At 40.1% G+C, this 14,394-nt stretch overlaps 1 long non-coding RNA gene across 1 annotated transcript in view; it reads left to right on the top strand.

Annotated features, from left to right (window-relative positions):
* The first annotated feature begins 206 nt into the window (after positions 1–206).
* LOC122466226 overlaps positions 207–14,394 on the top strand; it is a 39,279-nt gene continuing 25,091 nt past the window's right edge. The window contains exon 1 of the long non-coding RNA XR_006291585.1: positions 207–556. This is a non-coding gene — a long non-coding RNA (uncharacterized LOC122466226). The remainder of the gene's footprint in view (positions 557–14,394) is intronic.

Below are 14,394 nucleotides of genomic sequence, written 5' to 3'. Positions count from 1 at the left end.
AAAGTTGGACATCGCAGTGTAAGGTTCTTAGATGGCTCTGGAGTGGGGAAGGTGGCTCCTCCCCATACCAGTCAAGAAGGGGTTAAAGAACTGCTGTGGTCCCAATTAGCCCCAACCAATGGCACCTGTGCAGCTGTCAGGCCTGGGGATGGGCTTTTAAAAGGAAAGGACTCAGTGCAGTTGGAACCAGCACTCTGAAGCAAGCAGAACCAGGGCTTGCAGACTGGGGTTCTGTGTTCCTGACATATGGCTTGAGAATGCCACCTGCCAGCCTGAGCCCTCTGAGGAAGAAAATAGACCAGTCTGTTTTTTTTCTGTCGGAAACTCCCCAGACTAAGCCTTGGCCTTTAGGTATACAGGAGAGTGGGAGCCAAGACAGTCTGTGGGGCTGGAAAGTCTGCTTCCCACTCCCTTGCACAAGGAACAGAGCCTGACCTCTTGACCGCTTCATGCCCACTTCAAGAAGGGGTGGACTCACTGAGAAGTACAGCCAAGGTTGTATCCCATATCCCAGGACCACCACAGGATTGCTGCCATCCAGAGATTGCTGCATGAAGTAAGCGAGGTACCTGTTCTCCCCCACACCCCTGCCCCAAAAGGCATGACCTCAAGACATAACCTTTGACAGGTCCCTAGCCTCTCAGTGTCTGAGCAGGATAAAAACAACAACACTATCCTCTATCTCTTTCCCTCCCAGCAAGAGGCCAGGGGTTTTTGTTTGCAGCCAGCCTGCACAGAGCATGGGAGCATTTGTTGCTCATGCAGCTCTCCTAACACAAGGGTTCTTCTTCCTAAAGCACAAGTGTAGGGTGGGGAGTAGAGTGCAGATCAGATGGATGCTCGCATGTTCTCAGTCAGTCGTGTGTGTGAGGAAGAATGATGATGTGGTTCTATGGGAGCAGCACCTCTATACCATGGGTTAATGATGGGAATGAGAGGTTCAAGGAAGGGAGGACACAGTTGTATGGGAATAATGTTGGAGAGGAAGATGGAATAGTGGGGGGGGGGGAGGGAAGAGTGAGGGACCTGAGTCTCAGAACAAAGAAGGAGACAGAACAAATAGCAAGAGGGAAATGAGCATGGAGGATGTAGAAGATGATGAAAGGGAAAGGAGAAATAAGGCGGGGAATGAGACACTCTTAGGGAAGGAGTGAGAAAAGAAGAAAGCATTGACCCAGCCATTAATGGCCTCTCAATTGCCAGAGGAAGACTCATGTGTTGACTATAGGTGAGAGGGGAATAAAATCTGTTCTTGAATGCAACCTGTACATTTACATATTTTGTTTAAATTAGAGAAAGTTGCAAGACTGACTCTTCTTCCCTGGTTCATTTAATTCTACTTGAGCTCATCTTCTATCTACTACAACCCAAGTTCAGCTCAGTTAATTCAAACCCTAGCTAGCATGGAATAGAGCCTTTTACAAAGTAGGCTTGTATGGTATTGAGAGCTAGCTAGCAAAAAAAGTTTGTTCTTAAATTGGGGTGAGGGTACTTATATTGATCCATAGGGAAGCTTAAAGCCTCTTTTAATGAAAGTTTTGTATCAGACTCTCAGAGAGAGACAGAGGGAGGCCTTGGAGCAATTGCATAATTTTAAATATTAAAGGTGTAAATTTGATGAAGCCTCAAACCATGCACCAGGCTTAGTTTTTCTCATTTACAAAATGTACCGCATTGTACATTGGATTAAAAAGTTATTTTTGATTTCTAACTTTTAAAATTCAGCTCACTTTCTGGTGCATCTTTGATTTATATTGCAATGCCCTTCAAAAGCTTGTTGGATCATAAATAGGGAACAAAACAGAAAGATGAGGAATTGGCATTTGAGCGCTTGAATGCTTTACTGAATCCTTACTGAAGCTCTGTCCCTTTAAAGGCCTCCCTGACTCACTACAGCCATAATCTTTCAGCAGTTGCCCTGCCTTGGGATTACAGATTCAGACCTACCCTGCCAATTTTGAAGACCATGTTCCTCAGAATGAAAAATGAGGTGGGAGTGGGGCAAAAATCAGGCTTTAAAATAGAAAGTTGATTGGAACTTTAACAGGGGAGAGTCTGCTGCTACTCCACAGTGAGAGGTGCCGCAATGTAGTATCTTGGAACAAGCCAGTGCTCTATGTAGTCCAGTATATTTTCTTTGAGAGTTGCTGGAGACCCATCAATCTCAGAGGAAGGTGCCTTAATTGTGCAACATTGTACCGTACAAGGTAATGTCGTCCTAAGTCTTTCTGAAGATCTTCCTGGCCATGAAACATGAGAACTTGTTGCCCTTGATGTTTTTATCCTACTATAGTTTACGTGTTCTTATTAATGCAGAAATCTAATGTCTCTCATTTAAACTTCTGCCTTGTTGGACTGTCCAGAAATGTATGCAATATCAAGGCATATATACATAGATATTCATATTGAACCATGACACATTTTAGGGGAAAAAACCAATGTAACCTGGAAACAACTTTGCTGTTACATTTGTTAAGCAAAAACTACACCCACTTTACAAAAGTTGCTGGTTTTATTCCCATTGTAGAAAAATGAAAAATAAAGATTCCATCTTAGACTCCCATCCTGCAAACACTTATTCACGTGAGTAAATATACACACAGAAATAATCCTATTAAACTCAGTAACACTTCTCATGTGTGAAAAGTTTCTCATGTTTGAAGGATCAGAGCCTTACCATGATGCTTATATTCACATGTTAAACCATAATATGGTACTAGTACAGTGCAACATTTCACCATACAATGTTACATAAAATTAAAAGTCTTATTTTGAAACCTAGAGGTTTCAGTGGATCTGTTTATATCCAAAAATATGACTACTAATAAATCCAACAGATTTATTAGTAATAGTATGGCCCTCCGCCCCCTGGCCATGCTCCTGGCCCCCCAAGCCTGGGGCTCCGCTCCCCGGCTCTGCGGCGGGGGCTCAGGTCCTTGCCCCACTTTCGGTCCCCCACCCAGGGCTCTGCTCTTGGGGCGCTGGCCCTGTACCTGGCCCCCTGCTCCGGGGGCTCTGCTCTGCTACTGTCCCCATGCCCGCCCTCTTGCCCCTGTCCGGGTCCCCCACCCTCCTGGAGACACGGTGCTGCTCCCGGCCCCACCTGTGGTGTGGGGTTGCAGACAGGGATAAGGGGCTGGCTTTCAGCACCCCCACTATTAAAAGGGTTCCAGCGCCACTGCTCATGCATATTTTTTGTTTCTTTCTTATGAGCAGTTTTTATTTTGCATTGAATCGCAATGTAGCACTGGGCAATAAATAGTTGTACCACTTTACATGTGAAACATCCACACATCTCTGCTGACAATGGGATGTGAGAAACCCTGGCACAAGCTTTGTTGTAGCTTCATTACAATTAAACCTGCATACTCTGTAATGCATCAGTAAAGGTTTCATATAGATCCACATATGAAAAGCATGCTGATTTCTAATAACTGAGCAGAGTTTGCACACAAATCAACTGATTCAGAAACCCATCTGTTCAGATCAGTATGCTGTGTGCAGTAAATCAGGGTTGCTCATGTAAAATGAAACATAATGTTATCATATGCTGGAAGTTTGCTCTCTTTGGCAATTCACATATAATGCCAGTTCCCTAATCAACTAGACTCTCCCCATACTTTCAGAAGCCTGCAGGCAAAATGGAGGTGAATACCATGGGCATTACGGTCTTGATAATATGGTGTATTCATTTCCATATCCTGGATGTCTGACCATAGCCTCTGGGCATCAGTACCATAGAAGCTGGTCTACTAACTCATGCATTTTTTACTCATATCTACAGCCACAATTTTTATGACCAATAATACTTCTTTTGTTAAAACTGCTTTAACAACTACTGTTAGTAATTCACTCCCTTTGAAGAGTACATATTGCTTTGTCTAGTAGGAGCTATAGGAACCTGTTAGGTCCCAGCTGTGCTTCCCTCTTCATTCCTCAGCTCCCATGTTTCATTTCATTAGCATCCCTATTGGGCACCAAAGGTCTGTGGGATCCACTGCAAAACTTAGAAGGCCCCAAGGAATAAAGTGCCCACAGGGCACAATATTAGAGCTGGAATCACCTAGCGCTGTTAAAAAATGGCAGTTTTTCTTCACAGGAAATTTTGTCAAAAAATTTTCTGTGAAATATTTTTTACTTTTCAGTGGAAAAAAATCATCAAAGTTTTCTGTTTCTGAAAATCATTTTGTGACAATTTTAAGTTTAAAAAAAAAGAAAAGAAAAGAAAAATTTGGTTTCAGTTTCTGTTTTTTGACAAAAATGTTGTGATTTCCCCCCCCCCCTCCGTTTTTCATTTTTTGGTGAAAAATAATCAATAAACACGTATTTTATAACGTGTGCAGTTGGACATTATTCCTGGCTTTTCTAAAGAACGTCCTCAGGGATGCTAATTTATTATGGGGAAGAGAAAAGCAATGTGATTTTTATGAACGAAGGGGGGAGTTGTGGAGCAGAGGGAAGACAACTTCAGAAATCATAGGGTAGGCACAGAGTAAGCAGTGCTTTATGGGGCCTGTTTTCCAGCTTTCAAGCAGTCACCTTCTCAGCTCCTTTTTGCTCTCCACCACCACTTTATCCCTAAAATGCCATATTTCATTCTTCTTCTTAATAATCTGACACCTTCTAAAGTGCCCATGTGTGATGTCAGGAATGGTACCCCCAGGGCAGATATAATGAACTGCTCATTTGGGCCATGCACAATTTATGAAATAAGTATTGGAGGCATTATTCCTGTGGACCTTTTAAGTTCTGTAGACTTAGAAATACTATATTTAATATATATTTCCTTTAAAAATACAAATGAAAAAAATCCATGGAAACTCACTAACAAATAAAGTTAATTTTAATGTTGATACATGACCTAGATTGATCTCACACCTGATTGTAATTCTTAATCAGTTCAGCATATACTTTTTGTTCAGAGCAAACAGGACACCCTAGTTATCGCCCTGTAAACAGATTTGCCAGTTTGCCTTCCTTCCAGCTCTCTCTGCAGTAAGATGTCCTCGAGTGCTTTTTCTGGAATGCTACCAGTGCACTGTGTGCATGTCCTCTGGGCACTTGATCTCTCTGCTGAGGCACAGTATAATGGCTTTTGTAATTTGCACTGGTACGGATTTGGGCAGCATGGTAAATGTGGATGCATGACATGGTTGATTCATAACTATGTTGTGAATAAAGCTGTTTTGTGGGCACACCTGTGTTGTGACCAGATCCGAAAAGAATCAGAAACCGGTTACAAAAATACATTTGTACATGTAGCGTAAGCTAGTCCTTACATAAATGTGCATTTCAGTGGGATTACTCAATGAATTTGGGCCATTATGGTCATTTTGATTAACTAGTATGGCATGGGTGTACTGTGAAGTATTATTAGATGTTTTCCAGTCCTGCAACAATTGATCCCATCCCATATTATATTTTTCAACACTTGTCTTCAAAATAGCGTTGTTTCTTCTGAGCTGGGATACACAACAAGGTCCTCAACCAAGGCACAACCTCTGTGGTTTTGTTTTGTTTCCATTTGAAGCATAATCCTTCTTTTGGCTAATAACATACCAGCCTTTGCAACCCCTATTTAGTCCATGCATTATGGGGCAATAAAAAGCATTTTAAACAAAACTTGGTTTGCAACCCAGACTTTAAATTGTTGTTCATGTCACTGTAGTGCATTGGAACCCCATTATGTTAAGTGTTGTATATACACACAAGACAGTCCCTGCTCTGAAGAAGTTACAATCCAATGTCACTAGCCAAACAAAGTGTGAGAGAAAGAAAGTATTATTATATTCCCCATTTTACAGCTGGGGAATGCAGAAACGTAGAGATTAAGTGACTTGTTCAAGGTCAAACAGGGAGCCTGTGGTAAAAACAGGAGCTGAATTTCCATCTCCATCCATTTTAGATTTCGTTTTGATGAGTAGGGAGGACCTCACAGAAGAAATAGTTGTAGGAGACAATCTTGGTTCAAGTGATCATGAGCTAATTCAGTTCAAACTGAACAGAAGGATTAACAAAAATAAATCTGCAACTAGGGTTTTTTATTTCAAAAGGGCTGACTTTCCAAAATTAAGGAAATTAGTTAGGGAAGTGGATTGGACTGAAGAACTTATGGATCTAAAGGCAGAGGAGGCCTGGGATTACTTTAAATCAAAGCTGCAGAAGCTATCGGAAGCCTACATCCCAAGACAGGGGAAAAAATTCATAGGCAGGAGTTGTAGACCAAGCTGGATGAGCAAGCATCTCAGAGAGGTGATTAAGAAAAAGCAGAAAGCATACAGGGAGTGGAAGCTGGGAGAGATCAGCAAGGAAAGCTACCTTATTGAGGTCAGAACATGTAGGGATAAAGGGAGATAGGCTAAAAGTCAAGTAGTGTTGGACCTTGCAAAGGGAATTAAAACCAATAGTAAAAGGTTCTATAGCCATATAAATAAGAAGAAAACAAAGAAAGAAGAAGTGGGACCGCTAAACACTGAGGATGGAGTGGAGGTCAAGGATAATCTAGGCATGGCCCAAGATCTAAACAAATACTTTGCCTCAGCCTTTAATAAGGCTAAAGAGGATCTTAGGGATAATGGTAGCATGACAAATGGGAATGAGGATATGGAGGTAGATATTACCATATCTGAGTTAAAAGCGAAATTCAAACAGCTTAATGGGACTAAATCGGGGGGTCCAGATAACCGTCATCCAAGAATATTAAAGGAATTGGCATATGAAATTGCAAGCCCATGACCAAGAATTTTTAATGAATCTGTAAACTCAGGGGTTGTACCGTATGATTGGAGAATTGCTAACATAGTTCCTATTTTTAAGAAAGGAAGAAAAAGTGATCCAGGTAACTACAGGCCTGTTAGTTTGACATCTGTAGTATGCAAGGTCTTGGAAAAAATTTTGAAGGAGAAAGTAGTTAAGGACATTGAAGTCAATGGTAAATGGGACAAAATACAACATGGTTTTACAAAAGGTAGATCATGCCAAACCAATCTGATCTCCTCCTTTGAGAAAGTAACAGATTTTTTAGACAAAGGAAACGCAGTGGATCTAATTTACCTAGATTTCAGTAAGGCGTTTGATGCCATGCCACATGGGGAATTATTAGTTAAATTGGAAAAGATGGAGATCAATATGAAAATTGAAAGGTGGAAAAGGAATTGGTTAACAGGGAGACTACAGCGGGTCCTACTGAAAGGTGAACTGTCAGGCTGGAGGGAGATTCCTCAGGGATCAGTTTTGGGACCAATCTTATTTAATCTTTTTATTACTGACCTCGGCACAAAAAGTGGGAGTGTGCTAATAAAGTTTGCGGTTGATACAAAGCTGGGAGGTATTGACAATTTAGAGAAGGCCGGGATATCATACTGGAGGATCTGGATGACCTTTTAAACTGGAGTAATAGTAATAGGATGAAATTTAATAGTGAGAAGTGTAAGGTTATGCATTTAGGGATTAATAACAAAAATTTTAGTTATAAGCTGGGGACGCATCAATTAGAAGTAACGGAGGAGGAGAAGGACCTTGGAGTATTGGTTGATCATAGGATGACTATGTGATATGGCCGTGAAAAAATCTAATGCGGTCTTGGGGTGCATTAGGCGAGGTATTTCCAGTAGAGTTAAGGAGGTTTTAGTACCGTTATACAAGGCACTGGTGAGACCTCACCTGGAATACTGTGTGCAGTTCTGGTCTCCCATGTTTAAGAAGGATGAATTCAAACTGGAACAGGTACAGAGAAGGCCTACTAGGATGATCCGAGGAATAGAAAACTTGTCTTATGAAAGGAGACTCAAGGAGCTTGGCTTGTTTAGCCTAACTAAAAGAAGGTTGAGGGGAGATATGATTGCTCTCTATAAATATATCAGAGGGATAAATACCGGAGAGGGAGAGGAATTATTTAAGCTCAGTACCAATGTGGACACAAGAACAAATGGATATAAACTGGTCATTGGGAAGTTTAGACTTGAAATTAGACAAAGGTTTCTAACCGTCAGAGGAGTGAAGTTTTGGAATAGCCTTCCAAGGGAAGCAGTGGGGGGCAAAAGACCTATCTGGCTTCAAGATTAAACTTGATAAGTTTATGGAGGAGATGGTATGATGGGATAACATGATTTTGGTAATTAATTGATCTTTAAATATTCATGGTAAATAGGCCTAATGGCCTGTGATGGGATGTTAGATGGGGTGGGATCTGAGTTACTACAGAAAATTATTTCCTGGGTATCTGGCTTGTGAATCTTGCCCATATGCTAAGGGTTTAGCTGATCGCCATATTTGGGGTCTGGAGGGAATTTTCCTCCAGGGCAGATTGGAAGAGGGCGTGGAGCTTTTTCGCCTTCCTCTGTAGCATGGGGCACGGGTCACTTGCTGGAGGATTCTCTGCTCCTTGAAGTCTTTAAACCACGATTTGAGGACTTCAATAGCTCAGACATAGGTGAGAGGTTTTTTGCAGGAGTGGGTGGGTGAGATTCTGTGGCCTGCATTGTGCAGGAGGTCGGACTAGATGATCATAATGGTCCCTTCTGACCTTCGTATCTATGAATCTCCTGAATCCCAGTCTAGTGCCTTATCCACAAGATCAGCCTTCTGCTTTAAAAAGGAATGGTTACTGAATAGCCAGTTATTACCAGTTTGCATAAAAGCTCTTTTTAATGTATCACCATTTCAGTGTTACAGAATAAGGTTTAGTGACTACTCATTTCATGCAAAAATCCCCAGGACTGATATCAGCAATAGTAAAACGTTGAAGCAGGGGGGAAAAAAAGTATGAAACTAAAAATAAAAAACGTACAGTATATAATCCTAGCAATATTATCTGAAAGGCAGTAAAAATAGAAGACTCAATTAGACATTGTCAAAGCTTTTTCTCTATGCAGCTGCCTAACAGAATATGACAATTTATCCACAATATAAAAGTTCAATACAACGTATAGTGCATTGTGTCAGAATTCATTAACATTTTGCTACCTTAAAGAGTGTTGTAGAGAAAAAATGCAAGCTTGTCATTTTTTTGTGTTCCTTTTGTTTCAGTGACATGTTTGGAATTGTATGCCTGCTAGAGTGTTGTGATTTAAATTTAATCATCTTAACAGGGATTTAGTAAGATACTGTTTTTCTTTTGCAGACTTCCCTAAGATGAGAGCTACATGAAAAGTGAGAATCAATTATACACAAGTATAATTTAAATATTTTTTTTTATTTAAAAAAAAAAAAGCCTTTTCATGCAGCATTCCCTCAGGAAAATAGCATTTTTGTAGAGATTTCTTGGCTCTGCTTTACAACAATATAATTAATTATAATCTGAGGCGTTCCATATAACATATATGGGCACACGTATATAAAGAGAGGGAAGGAGTGATGCCTTTTACATGTAGCACCATGATAGCTGCTCTATTTGATTTTTCTTTAAAAATAAAAACCAACCAAAAAAACCCCTGTTTAGCCCTGGTCCTTCACTGGGATCTGCTAGTGCGAACTCCCGCATTCATGTAGTATCTTTGCAAAGTCTGTGGGACTCTATACAAGTGAAGGTGAGTCCAGGCTAGAAAATCCCAATGCAGGACCAAAGCATTTGATTACAGATCTCAGCCATTTTAACATGTGTCAGGCTAGTATTTAAGGCCTGATTCTACTTTCAGATGTGGGAAGTGCATTGCCACGTGTTTTCAAAAATCAGCTTCTATGTACGATATGCTTTTTTTTGGCACTATAGCGCTTTCGTGGTACTATGGTTATGGTACATACTTTTAATATTATTTTTGGATCTGGAGAACCATTTGATGTGAAGATGGCAGGAACAGTCTACATCCTATACTACCCTTTTATGACTGTTGCATAAATATGATGCACTGGCTTTGGGCATGTTGTTATGCTTAACAATAGTTATTATTATTGTGGGCATGATCTACCTTCAGCCATATCATGTAGCAATTGTTTGGCTATCCCACTTTGGTTAAATAGGAAAGTTAAAGGTAATAATAAAAGAGCTCTCCTCAGTTTGGAATAAGAAAAGATTCTTCCCTTCCCATTCAAAGCCATTGGTGTGGAGAATTAAGCAGGGCTGTCTAGTGAATAGAATTCACTCCAGTCCATGGGCAGTCTGCACTGCAGGGCTGCATTGCAGTCTGTCCCCACCCCTATAAAGTAGTTACTAGTTACATGTATTCAATTTTCCCCAGCTGCTGACCAGCATGAAGTCTCCATCTATGTGGTATGTGGAGAGATCTCTCTGTGGGTGCTCCACTTGTGAAGCCTCTCACTTCCTCCCAGGCACAATTGAGTCTTTGAGTTTAAGTGGGGCCGAAGGCCTTGCGCTGGGTAAATTTTGCCTTACCTGTATTGTCTCTGTTTTTCCATCACAAAGTTGGTTTTAGAATGCTACTATCTTTTTCCAGTTTTGCCAATTGAGGCAGAGGGGTTTCTTTCAAAAGTTAGTCTCCTCAAAGCAACCTTAGTGAGTACCACATTCTTGTCATTAAATGTTGTGTGATGATGACGTAAAGCTTCAGCTGCTCTATGAACAGAGAACATACGTGTGCGTCTGCCTTCCGTCGGACCTTTTATAATTCTATATGATGTATGTATATGTATACACAAAAGCGTGTGTGTGCTCTAATAACGCTTTTCTACCACATCACACCATTGTGTATTTTTGTATATGCAACTTACTTTTTAGAAAAGCTATTTCATGAACGTTTTGGAGAGTTGTTAAAATTTTACTGGGACTATTGTTTTGCCTGTAAAGCCCAGTGCCTGAGAATTAGCATGAATCCAAAAACAGGGGGTTCAGGAGGTGCAATAAAAATCAACAAAAACAATCTAAAATTAGCTTTTTATACACATACACACACGCACACGTACGTACGTAAGGATTTAAAGCCTAACAGGCAGTTCAGGACTAGCATTATTATTGTTTTAGTAGTGGTTGCTGGATCCCAGTGGGAAGCTGTTCTTTCCAATGCTATAAACCTCCCATTTCTATTCCTGGAAGCTCCCCAGATGTTGGACTTAATAGTCAGACTGCTTTAATGTGTACAAAAGCTTTAAAGATGATTTTTGGAGGCGTTTTACATTTCTTCGTTTTAATTTCCCCCCCATTCGTTCCTAGACTGTTGGATTCATGGTACTAAAGGAGCCATTGCCAACATGTGTTGTGATTCTGGGTCTGAGCCTACAAGATTACGTCAGTGATACTTTGGAGGATTGGCCTGTTGTCTGCTGTCACAGCTTGGAAAGTTAGTACTTCTGTAGGATATATCTAAAGAACAATGAAATATGGCACAGAGTGGCATTGGTGGTTCAGTAGGTACCTCTTTCCTGTGAGGTAGTAATATACTAGTCCACTAGTAGATTGCAGAAGGATGCCTTCTTTCAAATAAGACCTATAGCTAAGATTTTGACTTCCTGTGTCATTAGAGGATATATAGTCCTTTCATAAGAGTAAGGGTATTAACCCCAGTGTCCCAAAGAGACTCAAACATAGGTAATTATATTTTTCTAATGAACATTCCCATAATGCTTTCAGTGAATAATGATATTTATTTTTCATTTGGACCCAGGCACTCTTAATACCACTAAAGGTTTTCTTTGCTTCATATCATACAAGGTTGTGCAGCATTGCTGTGCATAGTTAAACAGTTGAAGAATTTTACTCCAGAGATGGCTGCATTTGTGTAGTGAAGCAATCCTGTAGTTTGTATAGCTGTATAAGTTTACTAAAACTCTTTGAGATCCTTCAAGATGAGATGCTAATACTGATGTAAGATAGCATGTACATGAAAAATTGTTATTTTAATAGTGCTGCAAAAAATACAATACAAAACAAAATCAAACAAATTACATTGGTGAATGATGAATTAATGACGTATGTAAGATAGCATCAATACGTATTTTAACCTTCATTTAAAACTGAATTTTCAGTTTAAAGAGGGGAACTTTTCTTCTTGTTTGAAAAATTGAAATAGAAAAATGAATATTGAAATTTATTGGCTGGGGATTTTCAACACAGTTTAAATAACTAATTAAGAAAAAGTTGCAGGGAGGAAAAACATTAAAACTTGCAATAATTTATTTTTAATAAGTGTAAAACAGATTATTTTAATTAATACATTAAAAAAATTAGAGGGTAAATAAAATGTGTTAAATTGTCATTCAGAGAGGTCTGGAGTTGAAGTATGGAGATTAAAGCCTTTAAAAATGTAGGCAAAAGGCTTAATGAATAATGAACACAGGAAAGAATTGAATGGATAGACCCCATATCCTGTATGTTGCATTCCTGGTTTACGCCAATCTTGTTGACCTATTTCAACCCTTTAGTGTTGGTTATAAAGAATGAATAGGTAGGCAGATATGGTTCCATAGCCTCTGAGATATTAGTATTTTCTGTTTCCAAAGATCCGTAAATGCTTTTAAAATATTTGTTGTAATGTGTCTTTAGACTTAACAGCTATATTTTTGTAACCTCTTCCTGACCAGATAGTCTTCTGCTGGCAAATGGCTTTAGGGAGCCAGGCTAGGTCCAATGTTTGTTTCTGTGTAGTCTTTTGCTACTTAATTTCAAATCTCTTCCCCTTGCTGGGTGCCAGATTCCCATGGAAGTCCTTATAACCAAATATTGTCAAAGTCACCCAGTGCATACTGTAGTCTGTTAGTTGGTTAAAGCTGTGAACTGTGGCTATTCATGCTACTGGATAAAATTCAGATACAAGTGCTAAAAAATCATCTTTTGATATTTATAGAAATGCTCAGACTATGTACCCCACAAGCTGCTTGAATTAAGTTCCTTGTGCTGCAGGGTCTGTGGAAAAGCCAATGCAGTGTAGTGGAGATATATCTCCTCTGTTGCAGTAAATGTGGTATTATGTCAAGTAAGGAGTAAATTTTCCTTTTAGATGTATGCATATGCCTCCTGTTGACTTAGATCTAAAGATATCTATGTGGCAGCCACATCATCACACCCATTGATTTTAATTTATGTGCATTCAAAGGCAGAATTTGGTGCTAGGACTGCATACTTGTCAGAGTTATGAGATTAAGAGATCCATGCTTTTTTTTTTTTTTTTAAAGAAACAAACAAACTCACTCTTCGGAGACCTCCACTTTAGCTTAGCATCTTAGGACTGCCGAGGCAATGAGCTCACAAAGATCTGTGCCTTGGCATCAGAAAGTTAGAGCTGAAAACCTCACCGAGACCTTTGGCTTCATATCAACCCAGCGTGCTAGAGGGTCAGTCAGCGATCACACAGGCAAGAGAATACGAAGTAGGAGCAGGAGATGGAGCTGTTCCCAGGCTGGGTAATTTTAGAGGATTCCAGCCAGCAGGTGGGCTACACTGGCACCTAATGGGCAAGAACTGTTGTCCAAGATGGGAGCCCCATCTGCCTCCATTCTTCAACAGCAAGATTGTTCCCCTGCTAGCTTTCCCTCTCTGCGATGGGGATAAAGAAAGGGTCTGCGACTTCCAGCTTTCCTTCCCCTAGCTGGAATGGCCCTGTCCATGCCCCCTGCCATCCTAGAGCTTTATAGAGCAGAGTCTGAATGGGGAGGGTGGTTGGAACGTCATTGGGAGTTTCGCAATTCTATGAGGAATTTTTAAAGACTTGAGGATTTGGCCCGGGTGGATTTGAATGTGCTCAGTGCCTATCAGGGTTTGGCTCACAGTGAATTTAGACATGGAATGACTATATAAATGCTACTGTTCTTATAATTTGAACATCTGATTTTCATGTTTCTGGTCTCCATTCATGTTTATAACCCTTTATAACTAAAGCTTCGTCAAGTGAGAGACTAATACTGTTGTTACAGGCCTCATAAGACTCCAGCTAAAAGGTACTGGAGATTCACCTGCAGTTCAATTAGTCATGTTGCTGTTTTTTGATCTCAGGTTCCCCCAGTTGAGTTCAATTGCTCAGAAACTGAAAAGGCCCTTTTCAGTTTAAAGAAACTGATGTGATGCTGCTGTGTAGGCCATTAATGTGCTACAATGGGACTTGCCTGGTACTTTAGTGAGGATTGTGATGTGCTGCTAAGGGATTTCCCAGGAACTGCTACTTAAAAATTACATGGCGCTACACCAGCTCTGGGACTTGCAGATTTGCATTCACTCTGTAGCTTCATTAACAATTTTAACTGGGATATATTTAGTGCTATTCCGAGTGTTTTCATTGTGTTGTTTTAGCCTTAGAAAACAGTTCATCCTTGTGAAAACAGCATGTGAATTGTAATGTTATGTTTAATGCTATGAGCTTTGATGTTGTTTTTCCCCCTTTAAAATGAAGACTTTTTACAAATATGACCTTGCAATGTTGAAACCTACAATAGCATGGTCATACACTGCCCCTTATCCATTCTTCCATTGATTTCAATGCACCTCTGGAATTAGTCTGATTGCTGCCTTCA

This window comes from Chelonia mydas, chromosome 6 (genome assembly GCF_015237465.2).
Source record: "Chelonia mydas isolate rCheMyd1 chromosome 6, rCheMyd1.pri.v2, whole genome shotgun sequence".
In the NCBI taxonomy this organism is placed as follows: Eukaryota; Metazoa; Chordata; order Testudines; family Cheloniidae; genus Chelonia; species Chelonia mydas.
The sequence above is the reverse complement of the archived record's forward strand: the minus strand, read 5'-3'. Positions and strand labels throughout refer to the sequence as shown.